This window comes from Leptosomus discolor, chromosome 1, assembly GCF_034619465.1.
Source record: "Leptosomus discolor isolate bLepDis1 chromosome 1, bLepDis1.hap2, whole genome shotgun sequence".
Classification (NCBI taxonomy): Eukaryota; Metazoa; Chordata; class Aves; order Leptosomiformes; family Leptosomidae; genus Leptosomus; species Leptosomus discolor.
In genome coordinates, this window is record NC_141391.1 from 199,007,887 (window position 1) to 199,025,164 (window position 17,278).

Below are 17,278 nucleotides of genomic sequence, written 5' to 3' on the forward strand. Positions count from 1 at the left end.
CTGGAAAATTTTCATGCTATTTCAAAAGAATTCAAAACCTAGCCAATGCCACAAGCAGGTGTTTAATTTTTTTGTGTTCAATGCCCAGAAGAGCTTTTCTTCCAAGAAAAGGTTGTTGTTTGTTGTTCTATCATTTATACACAAGTAAGATGTGGTAAATTAAATACAAATATTTAATTTGTTATATATGCATATTTTCAAATGTTCTTTTCCTCTTAATTTTCTTCTCTCTTCTTTCTCAAGAAATAACCATATTTAAATAATTTTTTTTAATTGGAAAAGACCTTTCCTTTCCTTTCCTTTCCTTTCCTTTCCTTTCCTTTCCTTTCCTTTCCTTTCCTTTCCTTTCCTTTCCTTTCCTTTCCTTTCCTTTCCTTTCCTTTCCTTTCCTTTCCTTTCCTTTCCTTTCCTTTCCTTTCCTTTCCTTTCCTTTCCTTTCCTTTCCTTTCCTTTCCTTTCCTTTCCTTTCCTTTCCTTTCCTTTCCTTTCCTTTCCTTTCCTTTCCTTTCCTTTCCTTTCCTTTCCTTTCCTTTCCTTTCCTTTCCTTTCCTTTCCTTTCCTTTCCTTTCCTTTCCTTTCCTTCTGACAGAGCACATAGACGACTATTTCCAGGCACACGACAAACAAGAAAATCATCGCGAGTAGTCAGCACAAATTCACCAAAGGGAAGGCCTGCTTGACCAATTAGATAAAATTCTTTATGAACCAATTGGCTTGGTAGATGGGGGAAGAGCGGTGCATATTGCCTATCTAGACATTGGTAAGGCTTTCAACAGTCTGCCATAAGATCCTGACAGAGAAGCTGTTGATGTGCAGGCTGCATGAGTGAACGGTGAGGTGGACTGAAAACTGGCAGAATGACCAGGCCCAGAGAGTGGCAATCAGTGGTACGAAGTCTAGTTGGAAACCAGTAACTGGTACCTCAGTGGTCAATATCAGCTGATAACTGTTTAACAGCTTCATTAACGATCTGAATGATGGGGTAGTGTGCTGGTGACGCAAAACTGGGAGGAGTGGCTGATATGCTAGAGGGTCGTTCTGCCATCTAGAGGGACCTTGACATGTTGGAGAAATGGGATGACATGAACCTCATGAAATTCAACGTGGAAAAGTGCAAAGTTCTGCATCTGGGGAGAAACAGTGCCATGAATCAATACAAGCTGGGGGCCACCCAGTTGGAAAGCAGCTTTGCAGAGAAGGACCTAGGGATTCAAGTGGACAGCAAGTCGAACATGAGCCAGCAATGTATCCTTGCAGTAAAGAAGACAAATGGTATCCTGGGCTGCATTAGACAAAGTATTGCTAGCAGGTTGAGAAGGGTGATCCTTTGCCTCTACTCAGCTCTGGTGAGGCCACACCTGGAGTACTGTGTCCAGTTCTGAGCTCCCCACTACAAGTAAGACAGATGGCCATACTGGAGACTCCATTCAAGATGTATGAAGATGATGAAGGGACTGACGAACCTCTCCTATAATGAGATGCTGAAAGAGCTGGGACTATGCAGCCTACAGAAGAGAAGGCTCAGGGGGATCTCATCAGTGTGTATGAATACATGAAGGGAGTGTGCAAAGAGGACGGACACAAGATCTTTTTAGCGGTGCCCAGTGATAGGACCAGAGGCAATGAGCACAAACTGAAACACAGGAGGTTTTACTTGAACATCAGGAAACACTTTTTCACTGTGGGGGTGACTGAGCACTGGCACAGGTTGCCCTGGGAGGTTGTGGAGTCTCATCCTTGGAGATATTCAAAAGCCATCTAGACATGGTTTCTAGGCAGCCTGCTCTAGGTGAATGCTGTTGAGCAAGGGGATTGGACCAGATGATCACCCGAGGTGCCTTCCACCCTCAACTATGCTGTAATTTTATGTTGCTGTGATTCTGTGAAACTAACGATATAGAATTATTATGGGATAATGTTGAATGAGCTCACATTTAATTCCTGTAACTAGGCATTTAATTCAAAATTTCCTAAGTTTAAATTGTCTTATTCAACCTTCGTTGTTTCCAACTGGAAAACCAATGCAAATGTCCCAACTCTGTTTTAGAGGTCGAATGCAAAATATTTGTTTTAAATGTAACATAAAATCAATAAGAAAGAAGAAGGCATAGGGAAAAGGAGGAAATAATGATTTCAGCAGGAGATATAATAAGATGCAAGAGTTTCTAAGTTAAAATTTATACAAGGGCATTTAATTAAATCAAATGCATTACAGAAAGCATAAGAGAGAACTTATTAATTATTAAAACACATATCTAATTCACTTGATGAATCTTTGTAAATTAACTGTTTGCAGCCAAAGTAACTAAAAGCTGCCACTACTCATTTTTACAACTTGGGTAATAGTAGGTATTTTGGGTTGTACATTGCATTACATACCAATTTAGGTGTTTGGGTGGTATTAATGAAATACCCCTCAGACACTCAGTATCACACTTCCATTATCATAGCATTGTGTCCAGAAATGACTTTTCAACACTCCAAAGTTTCATTGTTAAGCAGGAGTCATCAAAATAATCATATTTACTACTAGGCTGTTAACCACGTTTTCAAATACTATCGTCCTGAAAAAGCATGTTTATAGAAGTCAGATAGGTGTGCTCACACCTCTTTTATTCTGAATAAGATAACTAAAGATGCAAGCAAAAAAGGTACCTGTAAATGCATACAAACAATTACATGAAGATCTATATAGGAATTTGTTATCCTACATCCATTAATTTTACACTGAAAGTTCGATGTCTTTGATGTTTTAAAGATTATGATCTTAATTCTTATAACTTAGACATTGTCAACCAAGTACAATAGCATTGTGTTGAGTAGCATATTTTGTCTTTTATGAGGCACAGTAGTCATAAGACCTGATTCTGCTCACAGCAAGACTGTGCTACCCCACTGAGATCAACATATTTGTATCATTTCCAGTGAATACAAACTTTGACCTGTACTTTCTAAATATGAGCCAAAATATTTTCTGAGACAAGTATAATAGAAATCATTACTTTTTTTTTTCCTGCAGGCACGACTACAGTGCTTTTTATTTCATCTAATATTCAGCCTAATACATTTACCATCAGAGCACCTTTCATATGGGAAATCCCGCATCACTACTTAAACGAATGTTAGAGATGTGAATCAATAAAATAGGCAAAAACAAAACCCTAAAAATAATTTTATAGAAAATGCTGGTTATGTCATTTTATTGAAATTTGAAAGACATAGGTCCAAATCTTGTCAGAACTAATAATTCTTCATATACTTCATCCCTGGTGAGACCTCTACTGAAAATGGGTGGCTATAAAATGTTCTGTAATAACTGTCTTTTCATATGGTTATCTGTGTGTGCATTTCTTTGTCTTCTCTGTGAAAGAAGGATTGCATCAAGTGTTGAATTCAGGAGAAATCTGAAGTCTATATGAACGCAAAGCAAAAAAATGACTTCTTTAAAGCTCTGAATTAAGCACACTGTTTTCCTGAGAAAAACACCATCTAAATTTAAAAAAAAAAAAATCACTGGTATCATCCATACACTAGACAAAATTAAAACAATAATTAACATACTAGATGCACTATTACCAAAAATCTCTTTTGGAAAACCACAAACTATGGGGATGTACTTTCTCTTAGCAGGTACAGAGGGTACCATGAAAGATAAATTAATTTGAAACCACTTATAACTTTTTCTTGAACGCTTAGACTATCTTTAGAAGTATTTCTGCTTTGCCAGATGGAAAGGGGTCATATTTGACAGATGTGCAGAACTGATGGAAGATGATTTCCAGCACTGAGTCATGGTAGTGAGAACTTTCATTAATGTTCATAAAGTGCTTTGAGATCCAAAGATGAATGGTACTGAAGAATTGCAAAACATTCACATCACACTTGGTGAACAAACAGAAATGAGACATTTATGAACATGTGTGAAATAATTTTTCTGTACTAGATTACCCTATGTCGAGTCTATTGTACTAAAGTGTAGATTCCAAAATTGTTGATAGCTCCACAGACTTTTTTTCCCCCAAAATTATTATCTTTAGACATGACTTTAACAGAAGATACAAAAACCCCAAACACCTGCACCTCAGTGCATTTTATTTCTTTCCAGTACAGCCTTTCCAGATTGTTTCTTAACAGTCTAAAATGATATCCTTCTGCATACAGAGAAGCTGTTAGAAAGCATAAAAGAGCCAAGAAACTATACCAGTTTTTAATGCAACTTTTTTTTTTGATAAATAGTCTTTTGGAGGATAAAAGCTAGAAAATACAAAAATTTTCTCGTAGTGGTGGACTTATATTTTCCTCTTTAATTCTCCTCCATTTCCTCACAGAAATGTTGGCCGAAGATGGATTGAGGTTAATCTTGCACAGTTTTTCTAGTCATCCTCTCCTTTTTCTCACTAGTTGAATACCTCCATGAATACTTAGCATCATTTGTTCATAACCTCAATAAGGATCATGGCAGACTGTAGCTGCTAATCCCTGTTGTTCTTGGGAATTTACAGAAAATAATGAAATATAGGCTGACCGATTCCTTCACTTGCTTCCAAAGAAATTCAGGAGTCCAAAGAAAAACCCAAGATCCATTGCCATTACACAGTGCTCAAGAGGCCAGGATGTGTATTGTGCACATAACACAAGAGGCTTTCCGGGTTTTAAAAAATGTATAACAGAGCACTGCCCACAATTTTTATTTGTTTTCTATTGAAGCATTAGCCTGGCATTACTAAGTATTTGTGCGCAAAGCTGTTCAGAGTAAGCTTGTTAGCTTTATAGCTGTTTCTTTCTGATCTAATAATACTTTAACTTTGCACATGTGGAAGTACAGAGCTTCCACCAATTCACCATCCTTTCCAACTTATTCCTCTAATTTTTCGTTTATTGATGTCATCTACTGAATTTTAAAAATTATGTAACTGTTTTTTATATTCTTTGTGTGTTTGTGTGTATACGTCACTAGAAAGGTTCACAGAATCACAAAATGGTTAAGGTTGGAAGGGACCATTAAAGGTAACCTGGTCCAATCTTCCTGCTCTAGCAATGTTACTCATAGCAGCCTGCCCAAAGACAATGTCCAGACAGCTTTTGAACAGCTGTTGAAGAGTTGGTAGCACTTATACAGATTGAAATTTTTCAGTGTCAAAGCAGTGAAATCCTCTTAATTTTAGACTCTTATGGTTTAATAAATGAACAGTTCTGATCCAGTGAATGAATTAATAATAATTCAACATTTTTCAATATAATTCGTTATGTTTTTGTAAGTGAAAACCTTCCTTTATTGTGGACTTAGTCCCATTTATTAATTTGCACTATCATGGGCTGTTACAAGTAATTTACAAATTTGCCAGACAAGAAAAACTGATATGATTCACCATCTTGTCATCATTCAACATCTTAAATAATCAGAACTGGCTAATTAAAAACTGACACAACAAGGTAATTATTAAACAAACTTTAAATGGCAATCAGATTGTGATTTGGAAAAAAATTTTGCAAAATGGTCTTTAAAAACTTTTCTGTCATGATTCATGAACAACAATGAAAATTCATTAATTTAAACTGAAGTCTGTAGAAAGTTATGCTGAATTTCTTATAATACAGCAGTGTAGAATTTGGTTAAATGTGACTTTCTTTTATGGAACATTATAAACTCACTTTATATAGGATAAAATGATGCCCATTTGTCAAGGGTTGAGGCTGTGCCAGGCACTAATGAATGACAGACGCTCTCTATTAATCCCTCACCCCTCCCCAAAGGGAAAGGGAGAGAGGACAAGGGAGAGAGACTTTATGGTTTGGAAAAGAAAACTAAAACAGCTCTAATGAGACAGTAATAATAAAAGAAAAGATGATAGTAAGAATAAGAAAATAATTAAATATATACAATATGTACAAATATATATAGAAAACCAACACCTAACCCAACTCCCCCCACCCTGATGACGATATATCACCACCACGCTGCAGGGCTGGCACTGGGGCAGTCCCAGGCTGGACTCGGCAGCAGACAGGGACAGGATGCAGGAGCTGGACTCAGGCACTGGATTCAGGGATGCACGGATTGGGATCAACGACAGAAGAACAGACAGAGTCCTCCTCAGATGTCGGCCATCAAAGAAGAGAGATTGACGTTCGTGATCTCTCAGCTTTATACTGAATACGACGTCTATGGGATGGAATACTCTGTTGGTCAGGTTTGGGTCACCTGTCCAGTTGGCTCGTCCCTGCACGTGCGACCTTTCTCGTGCTTGCGACCCTTTTCACTCCCGGCACCCCAACACAGAGTACAGGATTTAGCAGTGACCTTGGTCGCTACAAGAACAAGTATAATCAGGGGCCTCTCTGCACACCATTCCTTGGTACTGACTATAAACATCAGGCCTTATCACTGCTAGAAGCAGTCACTGTCTGGAAAAACATGCTGCTGTTTCAGAAAGTGCCGTTAGTTAGAAGAGACTTAACTGAAAAGTTAAAGCACTAAACCAGGATTTGTTCTGGTTTAGCCCAAACCAGGACACCATTTCACAAGTCAACATATGAAAAGTGTCAGTCGGGACATCTGTGTTGACTGAAAAATGTTATTCAAACTTTCAAATGGAGAGATCAGTTTTTATTTTTATTTTATTATAAATTTTTTTTGTGTATTCTGTCATTTTTTCTGAGAGCAGGAAGGGCAAAGATTGAAGAAGGCACTATCTGTTCCTATTTAGTGAGCTAAAGATGAATTTGCTTTATTATTTTATTAGTGACTTTCAGATGAAGCTGATGTATTGGACCAGATTTCTCTTGAGGCTGGTCTAAAATGAAACAGTTGGTTAGGATAGAACAGAAGAGTATAGAATAGAATAGAATAGAATAGAATAGAATAGAATAGAATAGAATAGAATAGAATAGAATAGAATAGAATTCTAATTATCCTCAGAGTAAATGAACAGAAACATCTGTCTCCCATCTCTTATGATAATGTATTAGATCCTAAGATGAGAAATGATTTCTGGGAGAGGCAGGATGAAACATTCTCTGGATGTGTGTGTCAGTTGTCATTGTAAACACCACTGGAATTCTCAATAGGTAAAATTAGGTACTGAAATAAAAACAGCAACCTAAGACAAAGCGGTAACAGCAAATCTCATAAAATATTCTTTTAATCAGAGCATATTTATGATATTATTTCTGTAGTATGAAGAAAATATGAACTCCTACTCAGTCTTTGTGACTTCTACAATCAGATGGCTTCATCAGGGATTCATTCAAAGAGGTACTTAAACATGTGCTTTGTTCGAAACCCACAGAAACTGTTATGAACCAAAATGTTTGCACAAGTCGTTAGAGTCCAAGCAATGGGGCCCTTGATCATCATGCACTTGGCAAGCTTATGCTGCTTAATGTTGTTACTTGGTATCTTTCCTCATTTATTTTTTTCACTGAGGAACTACAACTATTTATGAACTCATGATGCCTGATATCTCACAGTATTTTGAGAAATGACGTACAGAGTTTTCAATTCCGTGTCATGATTATATATATATATGTATATATGTTTATACAGCACAGAACATTAAGTTTTAGAACCATTAGCCAGATTCAGAGAATACCCAGCTGCATAACCTGTTCTTCCACATAGGTTATGTGAGTATTGAAATGCTACAACAGAAATATTGCAACAATAATTTGGATGAATGTATTTCCAATTCCTTCTTTGAACCCTAAATAAGTATTTTAATGTGCCTGACCAACTGTGGAGAATTATTTTGCAGGATAAAAAAGGCACAATTTTTAAATGGAAACGCAGTAGCATATGCACAAGTTATCTTGTATCTGATGATACTTTCACAAGCTCTCTAAGACAGAGTATCCAGTCTTCAATTTCAGCTGTTCTAATGTGCTAACAGTGCTATTGAGGAAATAGCAAAAACATAAACTACCCAACACTAATAAAAAGCAGTATGATTTGCTAGAATATTAAGGAACTTATGGTTTTAATCTATAACGGAAGCATTTGAATGTACTTATCTTTGCCCACTGGTTCCTTTCAGTGGTAAATACAAGTGCACTGCAGAAGTAAAGCCCAAAAAAAGAGAAAAATCTGAATTTTCATGCACAGCATCCTAAACCTATTGCTTTTGCTGGGTATTTACTGGTCTTGCCAACAGGAGATATAACCTGAGGTGTTTGAGAGCAGCAAGGCAGAGTGAGAGTAGCAGAGAAGATAGAAATTGTAAACTACCTAGTTAGACTATAGATATCTATAGATACACAGAGTGAACATAGCTGTCTATTCTGTTGTGTCAATCAAGAGTTCTCGGTATAGCTGACTGCAAAGTAATGCAACTACACTAAAGATCTAATAAGAATAGGTCTCACAATGGTTATTACAATACATCTGCACAGAAATCCTAGAAAATTAATGGGTTTCTGCTATACTGGACATTTGTGCAAGGTCCTGTATGAGTCAGTCTCACTGGCCCTTTACTATATTTTGTGATTAATAAGAACTTTTATGAAATTTTGTAGATTTCAAAGTTACATGCATTATGGCGGATTCTTTTTTCCATTTTCATTCTGGTTTTGTCATTTAAGTCTCTTCAATGCCATAGTATTTTCCAGAGTTGAAATGATGATTTCTTGAAGAATAACTCCTCTTCTGAGACATACTCCTCTTTTGAAAAGATCAGGTTGCTCTATTTTTACAGTGTATTTGTATTTACTATTGCTGAAAATGGAGTCAGAACTTATTTGCAAATGTTCCTGCCTGGTTTCCTATGACTATGCTCATCCTTTTTTTCTTTATAGTAGAATATTTCTCACCTAGTGGTAGGTTTTCTTGCTCATTTACCTATATGGTGAACTAAGAGGTCTTCATATCAGTGAATGCTGATTGAAATTTAGTCTTAAATATAAGCTACTTGTGCTTACATCAGTAAGCTAGTAAGCCTGATGTCAGTTCATAATCAATGAAGAGTTGTATGTCCAGCAGGTGACTTACCTCACCTGTCTGCAACCTGTTGAGACTGCAATGATCTTCTTTAAAGACATATTTGTTTTTAATTACTCTAAACTGAACATGTGGTGAGTGATTTTTCATGCATAATTCAAAGAAAGTAAATGTTATGTACAGTTATGCAAATCTAAAGAGATCTAAGGGCTTATACTGTCAGCAAACACAAGAAGTTAGAGATACTGGAAGAAAAGAACCACAAAAGACATAAGCTATCATAATAAAAACACATTTTCCTGGATATAATTATTTTGTCTTCCTGTAGATCTTTATTTAAGCTAAAAATCCAGAACTCTGGGGGAAAAAAAAAAAAAAAAAAAGAAAAAAGAAAATGTCTGTCCTTCAGTAGAAAAACCTTCTGGCAAAAAATATTCAGATTGGAACTTGTAAGCAAGAGGAGATGTTAATTTAAAAATAGTTCTCTTTGTTAATAGTTTCTTTGCTAAAAAACTGTCCTCATATTCAACATATTATTTTCGTATTTGCAGTAGGTTTATTATCAAGAAAGAAATCATATCTATAATTTTTTAGTAGGTACTGCACTGTGAGGAATTCTTTGGTGTGAGATCTTTTCTGTCTTTGTTCTTGTTACCCTCATGTTTTCTTTGGTTTGTGCACAACACACAAAAACGGGATTTCAGTTCAACTTGAGATATGAAATATACTGTTATATAGGAATATATATCTGTCTCTTTAGTGTGTTTTCAGAGGGGCTTCTGGGGATCCAGTTATTAAAGAATTTATGGGTTTGATTTCAGTTATTGAACTACTTCTAAATCAAAGACATTCTGTCTATTCTGACACCCTCTGTACCATGTTCCTCTTATTGCACCCTGATGACTATACTAAAGTAAATTCCAAAATGGGAGTTTGTAACTATCAAAACAGGAAGCTAATGACAATGCAGGCAAACGAATTCTGTTTTACTTGGTTTGTTTTCCCTGCATGATGCAAAAGTTGTCTTTGCCCCATTTCTTATTTCTGTTGTTGTTTGGTAGGACTGCTTTTATTTTCTTCATATGTGACATGTTAGTAATAATAACAGCAACAACAACAACTGTTGAAAGATAATGCTTGCTGGGAGACAAGGTAAGTGATACATATAATTGTAGTAATTAAAAATAATAGCAAAGATGAGGACAACCTCCTATGACAGCTAACAAACTGTTGAGTTTTTGTGGAACTTGTCATTAATAAGGAAGAAGCAAGTACTCACTCCTTGAGGACAAGTACATTGAATATTTATCTGCTGTTTAATGGCTTGCCTTCTGGCATTTAGTAATTGACAGAATATGTTTAAAATATTTTGTAAGACCAGAATAGGGGGTAAGCTTTCTACTGGTAGCAGGGCTGATAGGCAGGTTACTGAGGATCCTTAATAGTTAAGAGGACTGGGTTAGGATACTCATCCTCTATGGTTAATGGAGGAAAAAAGATACTTAGAAATAAGCAGGTCCATGGAATGATTTATATCTTGGGCACCTAGTTTAGGATGAGAATAACAACCTCTGAGTTCTTCAGTCACTTATTTCTTTCCATTATAAAGAATGCTGAGCAGCCATATTTGATAAATGCCTTTGGTTTGTTTGCTTATGGTGCCTTAGTGGTGTCTGCACCATTAAGAGTTCTCCTCCTTGTACTTGCTCGCAGTATGGTTCATATCACACACTCAGATAGATACTCTATAGAAAGGACTAGTGACATCAGCCTGGAGTAGTATTTGGTCCAGGTTTCCTCTGAGCCCCACGTGGAATTTCTGTAGATGTCTTGGTTTATTTTCTGGTTTTGTTTAAAATTCTAAGTGGCTGAACTAATATGCCATATGATGTTAATTTTATATTTTACAGCATACAAGTTATATTACAATGTCGTGGGACACTGAATGACTTAAGAAAGTGTTTGAAGCGTTTGCAGGTGGTATTTAGGGCTACAAACCCTGTGAAAATGTTGAAGGACAACAGTGCAGAACAAAGGGAGCCAAATCTAATGCAACCTTTTCCAACTCACTATAAAGATTGATCCCTGAAACAAACTTTTCCTGCAAAAGTTCTCAGGTTTTTTATTAGAAGAGGAATGAATCGGTTCATTTAATAAAAACAAAACAAAACAAAACAAACCCTGAAACCCACCCAACCAACCAACCAAAACCCCTAGGAGATAGTAATATTCATTGTCAAAATCAGACGACTGGGAAATAAAAGCAAACAAGGGAAGTATGTTTTCTGACATTGCAATGCAGATCACAGAAGTTAGGTGTCTGCTTCCACTAACTGTGTAGAAAAATATTAGGCAATGAAAATCTTCTTTCACTTGGCATGTAGACCATCAGTTCTTCTCCTGAGGACAAGGGTAACAGCCCTGTATATGCTCACACACACACATATACACACATATGTATGCGTGTGTACATATATTTTTTAATCTAATTTCTTATAATATTTCCATAGAAAGAAGAAAACCTGGATATTTTGTTTGACTTTTACTTCATCTATGACAAAGGTAGGTGGTTTCACCAAAGCCAGAAATACACTGGATCTTAGAATAGACGCCTATCTCCCCCCCATTGAGTATATCTACATGTTTTTGGAACCATGATTTTTTTATATAGTCAGGAAGTTTGCAAGGTAAACAACAAAGTGCAAGGGATTTTAGCACCTTCAGGATTAGGCAATGCCAGCACATATGGGGGTTGGACAGTTGTCAGAGTAGCAGCTGGAATGCACGCAGCTGAATTCCAGCTTAAGTGAAATTTATTTGGACTAATAAAATAGGGCACTTCGAAGACAGTAAGAGAGGTAAGATATCTGATAGAAAGCTAATGAACAGAAAATTTTTGTTCTCTGGAAATATTCTAGCCTGGCTAAACAGTTGTGTTTCACAAGACTGTTGGTTAGCCTGAGCATTTCAAGGGAATCCAGACATCTTATTTAGGAAACCTGATCTCATGTTGATAATTTACCTACCTAGAAGACTATAAAAGAGGTCTTTTTTTGCCAAAGAATTCTGGCCAAAGCAAACATTTCTGCATTTTCAAGTCCATGTAGTCTTGAAGGCTGACTTGTGACTAAACTCCACAATGACTTCATCCCCCTCTTTTCAGAAGATGGGTTTAAAAGACCATTCCAGCTCCCTTGTATGAAATAGGGAGCATTCGTGTTGGTGATCTTTCACCACTTCCAGGTTTTTCTGACTCTCCTCTGTGAGACAGGAGGAATGATATCAGTTCCCAATGATTTTTGAAAGAAAAGTAGTACAAATGATTTTTGCTTTTCCAAATAGAATCATTGAACTTTTCTATCAATAGAATATTTTATAATTTGTGGTACTTTTTGCTAATGTAGAAGCAAGAGCCTGGACATTTTTTAATTCCTTGGGAAACTGGGCTTGTGGAGATTGACCAGGAGGATGCTGTTTTCTTTTCTCCCCAGCTGTTGGTATGCAAATACCCAAGAAAATCACTAGCCGTGCAGTTCTTGATGACCAAATGTGAAAACGAAATGTAACAGCAAAGTAGCACAGATGTTTGCCACAGAATTGTTAATGTTATACCATGTCATCCTCTCAGAGCCTATAGACATGTGTCTGTTACATTCTACGAACATGAATATATCTAGACTCTGAGAAAGGTTCAGAATCTGTCTCTCTTCTTGCTTCTTTTTGGAGTAATTCTTTTAAGTGACAAGTCTTCACTGAGTTTTGATGCCTTTTATTTGGCCATGTTCTACTACTTGGAAATATGTCCTGACCTCTAATACATAGATATATGTTTTTTCAAGCAGTATTCCATTTTATGGTCTCCATTTTAGACTTAAGAAAATGTTTTCAAATCAATTGAATTGTAATTTAACTTAATTATAAGGATGGAAATCATTCCCTGGCATTATAGCAGTATTTATGAAGAAGCTAATTGTGCACTAATCCCACTAATAATAGAAACTAATCCCACTACCAATCGTGTTCACTTACATAAAAAAAATAAGATGTATTTTGGGTTGCCTATATAAGTATGGAAAAAAAAAAAAAAAGAAGAAGAATTCTGAGGTCAGAGAAACCTTGATTTTTACTCCTTTTTAACAGTAATTTTTTGTCAGCTTTGAATCAAGCTTCTCCTATTCTGTCCCAGATGTGTCCTAATTTCTTCTCCTTTTAAATACAGAAAAAAAATACCAATAACATTGCAGTACATTTTAAGAACTCATTGACTGTGCTCAGCTCCTCAGTGCTCACTGAGTGCAACAGTAGAGTGCTTTTCTAGAGTGCATCTTCTTCAGTTTTTGTGATCTGAGGCTGTTATGCAAAAGGAAGCATGGTAATGTTAATTTTTATATTACTAGAATTTATTTTTTTATTACTGGAAAATTTCCCTGAAAAGCAAACCCCTGATCAGAACTACTATAAAAGTAATGTAGACACATCCTTAGGATTAATTTTCAGTACCAGTAAATTATCATAGAAGCTCTCTGGATTTGAGAGTCTGCTAAGAGGTCTGCTATCATGGAGTACTGAATAATTTTGAAGCCAAGCAGCAGTAAAAGATAGATGGGAAAGGTACATAATTATTTCATTGATATCTCTTTCCAAATATAAAAGCTAATTTCTTGAAATTTACATTTCAGTAAAATAAATGCATTTACATTTTCACTCACAGCAGTATATTGGTTTTCAGTGTTCAAGCATATGACATAACTTGAGGTGCCCAGCATGATAATAAGGTAGATCTGGAAAAAAACAATGTTCTAGAAAGGAAGTAAATATTAACTAGAAACAATGGCCTGAGACTTCATGCCACTGAGAGAATGGCCTGAGAATTCATTGTGTCTTTGGAGCTATGATAACATAATTTGTGAAATTGTGCTAAAGGATTCTTTGAATAACCATTTTCTGCTCTTGCTGTAAAACTCAACTAAAACTTAGCCAAGATTTCAGCCTATGAAAATTTCAAATGACTTAGGCTGAAATTTGGAGTTTGAAATATTAATTATTCAAAATCCGTCTGTAGTTCGGATGCTCCAGACCCAAAGAGTTTTATTATAGCCACTGTGCACATATCCTCCCCTTATAAAGGAACTGAACACGCATGGATCATAAGCCTGCAAAAATGACTGATCTGTCTTTGCATTTCCTTTTTACAGCAGGTAGGATCGCTTAAGTGTCAGTAACAAGGACTGAGAATAGGAAGAGTATCTCTTCTAGTTTGATGCTTAACACACAGGTGGTAAGGAGAACAAGAAAAAAATTGCTTGTCTTCTTTTGCAGGATAAAGAACAAAGCTGAAGTGACTGACAGAGTGGGTGTGGGTTTGCAGAAGGAGAAGTAGCAAATAATATGAGGATCTAGTGCAAGGTAATTCGTATGGGCCTAATATACAGAGAGGCTTTTCCTTTCACAGCAGTTGTCTTCCTTATTCTGGATAGCTGGTATAGAGAACCTACAAATTTTGCATTTTTAAATCTCACCCACCACCACAAGTGCTACAGGGAGGAAAAAGCTTCCACAAAACCTCAAGCATGCAGGCAAAAGCTGTATTTAAAAGTTGAGAGATGAAGGTATGGATTGTGTTTGTATTTGTACGAACAGAACCAATTCAGATTACAAGGCAATCTCAAATTTTGTATTGCCCTTCTGTGATTCAGCCTTATAATATTTTGTTTTTAACAAAAATCTTTCTATATATATCTTTTAAAAAAATGAATTTCTTAGTTCCTACTCGATAGTCCCTGCGTATATATTTTTTCCTTTGAATTTCTCTTCATCATGTGTATGTTTTACTTGCATCTTTTCCTCTAAATCCTTTTCCTTTATTGCATTTAGCCTTATAATTCTCTTCTTTCTCCTCCTTTCCTACCTGTGGGGTATTTCGTCTCTAGCTGTGCTCTCAATGCTCCCTGGACTGATGAATCTGTGAGGAGATAGCACAGAGAAGAGGAAAGGAGTCATGCAGCTATGCAAAAATCCAGGCAGCGAGGACTGGATCAGCAGCTGCTTCTCAGCACAAGGGGTTTCATATTGGTGCTTTTAAGGGTGTACACAGTACCTTGCAGAACTCTCAGCATTCTCTGCCAGATCTTTGTCCCTTTCTTCCCACCACATTCACCACACGAAGCTTTTCAAAAGAATTGCACTTTAAATGTTTCAAGATTATGGAATGTTTTACACAGCAGTTGCTGTCAGAGTCATCACTTTTTTAAGTGGAAGAAAGTCTATATGCCACCTTTGCCTCTTTGAAATAATTCCTGTGCTCTGGTTAGAAATGGTTCCTGATGAACTCTTGCATTGAGGGGCAGTTCTTGGCCATAGGAAGATGTCAGCTTGTCCATTAAGTGGGCTGTACTAGGAATCTCATCCTGCTGCACGTTAGAGTTTTTATCCAGCTTTCACAGTTCCTTTCCAGGTGTCAAACTCATTCTCTTTGATTAAGTCTTGCTGTGTTTGACATAAAAGTCTGCATGAGATGATTTGTGCCATACCACAACAAGTCAACGTCCTGAATAAGCTGTGAGATTTGATGAAATATAAAGTGCAGTTCTCAGGTAGCTATATAGCAAACTCTTACTTCATACTGCGATGAAGTAACCACCAAAGTGATCAGAAGGTTGCCTTTATTTTCTATATCCCCTTTCCTCACCCATTAGTCACAAAAAAGAGGGAGTATTATTTGCTAGTTCAGAGCAACAGAGAATAATCAAGTAAAAATTATTAAAGCAAATTCATTGACCCATTAAGGAAAAAAATTCACATTGACCTTTGAATTTTAATTAATTTAGTACTTTTTTCCAGTGCTATCAAACTCATTTGTGCTGCTCAACTTTAAAACGAAGTCCATGAGTTTGCTCAAGGAAAAGCAGTGATAGACTAAGCCTGAAAAAAATTAATCAGGGCACACTGAACTACTGCAGAAGTGACAAATCCTCCTGGATTTCTGTGCAGTATACACCCCTGCAGCAAAAAAACCATACAAACATACAAATCACCTCTGGGCTGCACATCCCTGGGAGCAGGCTTATTGAGTAAAAGACATATGGCTGAAGGTTGATGATATGCACTTTTCCTTGGGGAAAATAATGTTTCCAAAACATTTTCACACCGGGTGAAGCACTGGGAATAGGCAATACAATAAAGACCTTGAATGAAAGAAGTAGCCTCAGAATGGATGAAAAAGCATGAAATATTCTGGAGTTCTAGCAAAACCCTGAATTCTGTATGTATTTTTGAAGAATCCAAGGTTTTTAAAGACAGATTTGATTACTCTAACATCAGAAACAGAATTTTTCAGCAATGTATTTCTTTACTGACATTGTATAAATAATCTCTTATCAAGCACCCTTTTGGTTATCAAAAGTTGAACTATGTAACATGGAGATAAATATGTTACTCAGTCTTCTAGACATGGTTCCTAAAGTTTGATTACATTTTGACACTGAGAGGTATTTTCAAAGAAATATCTATAGGGAGTTCAACAGCTCTTTCTGTAGTAAAAGTTTATTTAGAGACCATTAATCCATATGTAAACTTCATGTTAATTTTTTTCCAATTGGATAACCTTGCATTTGTAGATGTTGGATGCCGTTTGCCCGTTGTGCTTAATCACTTGGTGTATTCTGCATCTCTTTGGAGATGGATTTAATTCTTACGGACATGAATAAATTTTGTCAGCAGCAACTTTTATCACATCACTGTTTAACCTCTTTTTCAGATTATTTCTGAGTATGATAAAGGTTTTCATATGGATTGTTGCACAGACCTCTGGATCTGCAGTGGAAAAATTACTAACCATTTCTTTCTCCCTTAATATTTTAGCCAGATATTTTCAAGTCATGGGAAATATAACTATCAGGATTATACCTAAAAAAGTGTCACAGAAAACTTCTGACCACTAACTACACTTAGCTGTTGGAATTAGTAATAGAAATATGCTGGGTTAGGAGCAAAGTTTTGTCATAGAACATAGAAGCCTAAGATTGTGTATCATCACCTGTGAATGCCCAAGCATGAAGCACAAAAATAGAAATGCAATTGTTAAAACTTAAACGGAAAATTTGAACAAATTGAAAAAAAAAAATTTGTTGATGTGCAAGCCCTATTTTCCAGGGCATATGTCCACAGGAAACAGCTGGGGTAAGCTGTCAAACAAGTGAACTGTCACATACATAATCATTCTAGAGATTCTTGCAACATCTTTTACAGATGCCCAGAGAAAAACTTGATACAACATGGTGAAACTGATTCTGTCATCCAATTTTCTCTAGCAAACCATTTTATGTTTTTCACATTCTGAAGTCTCAC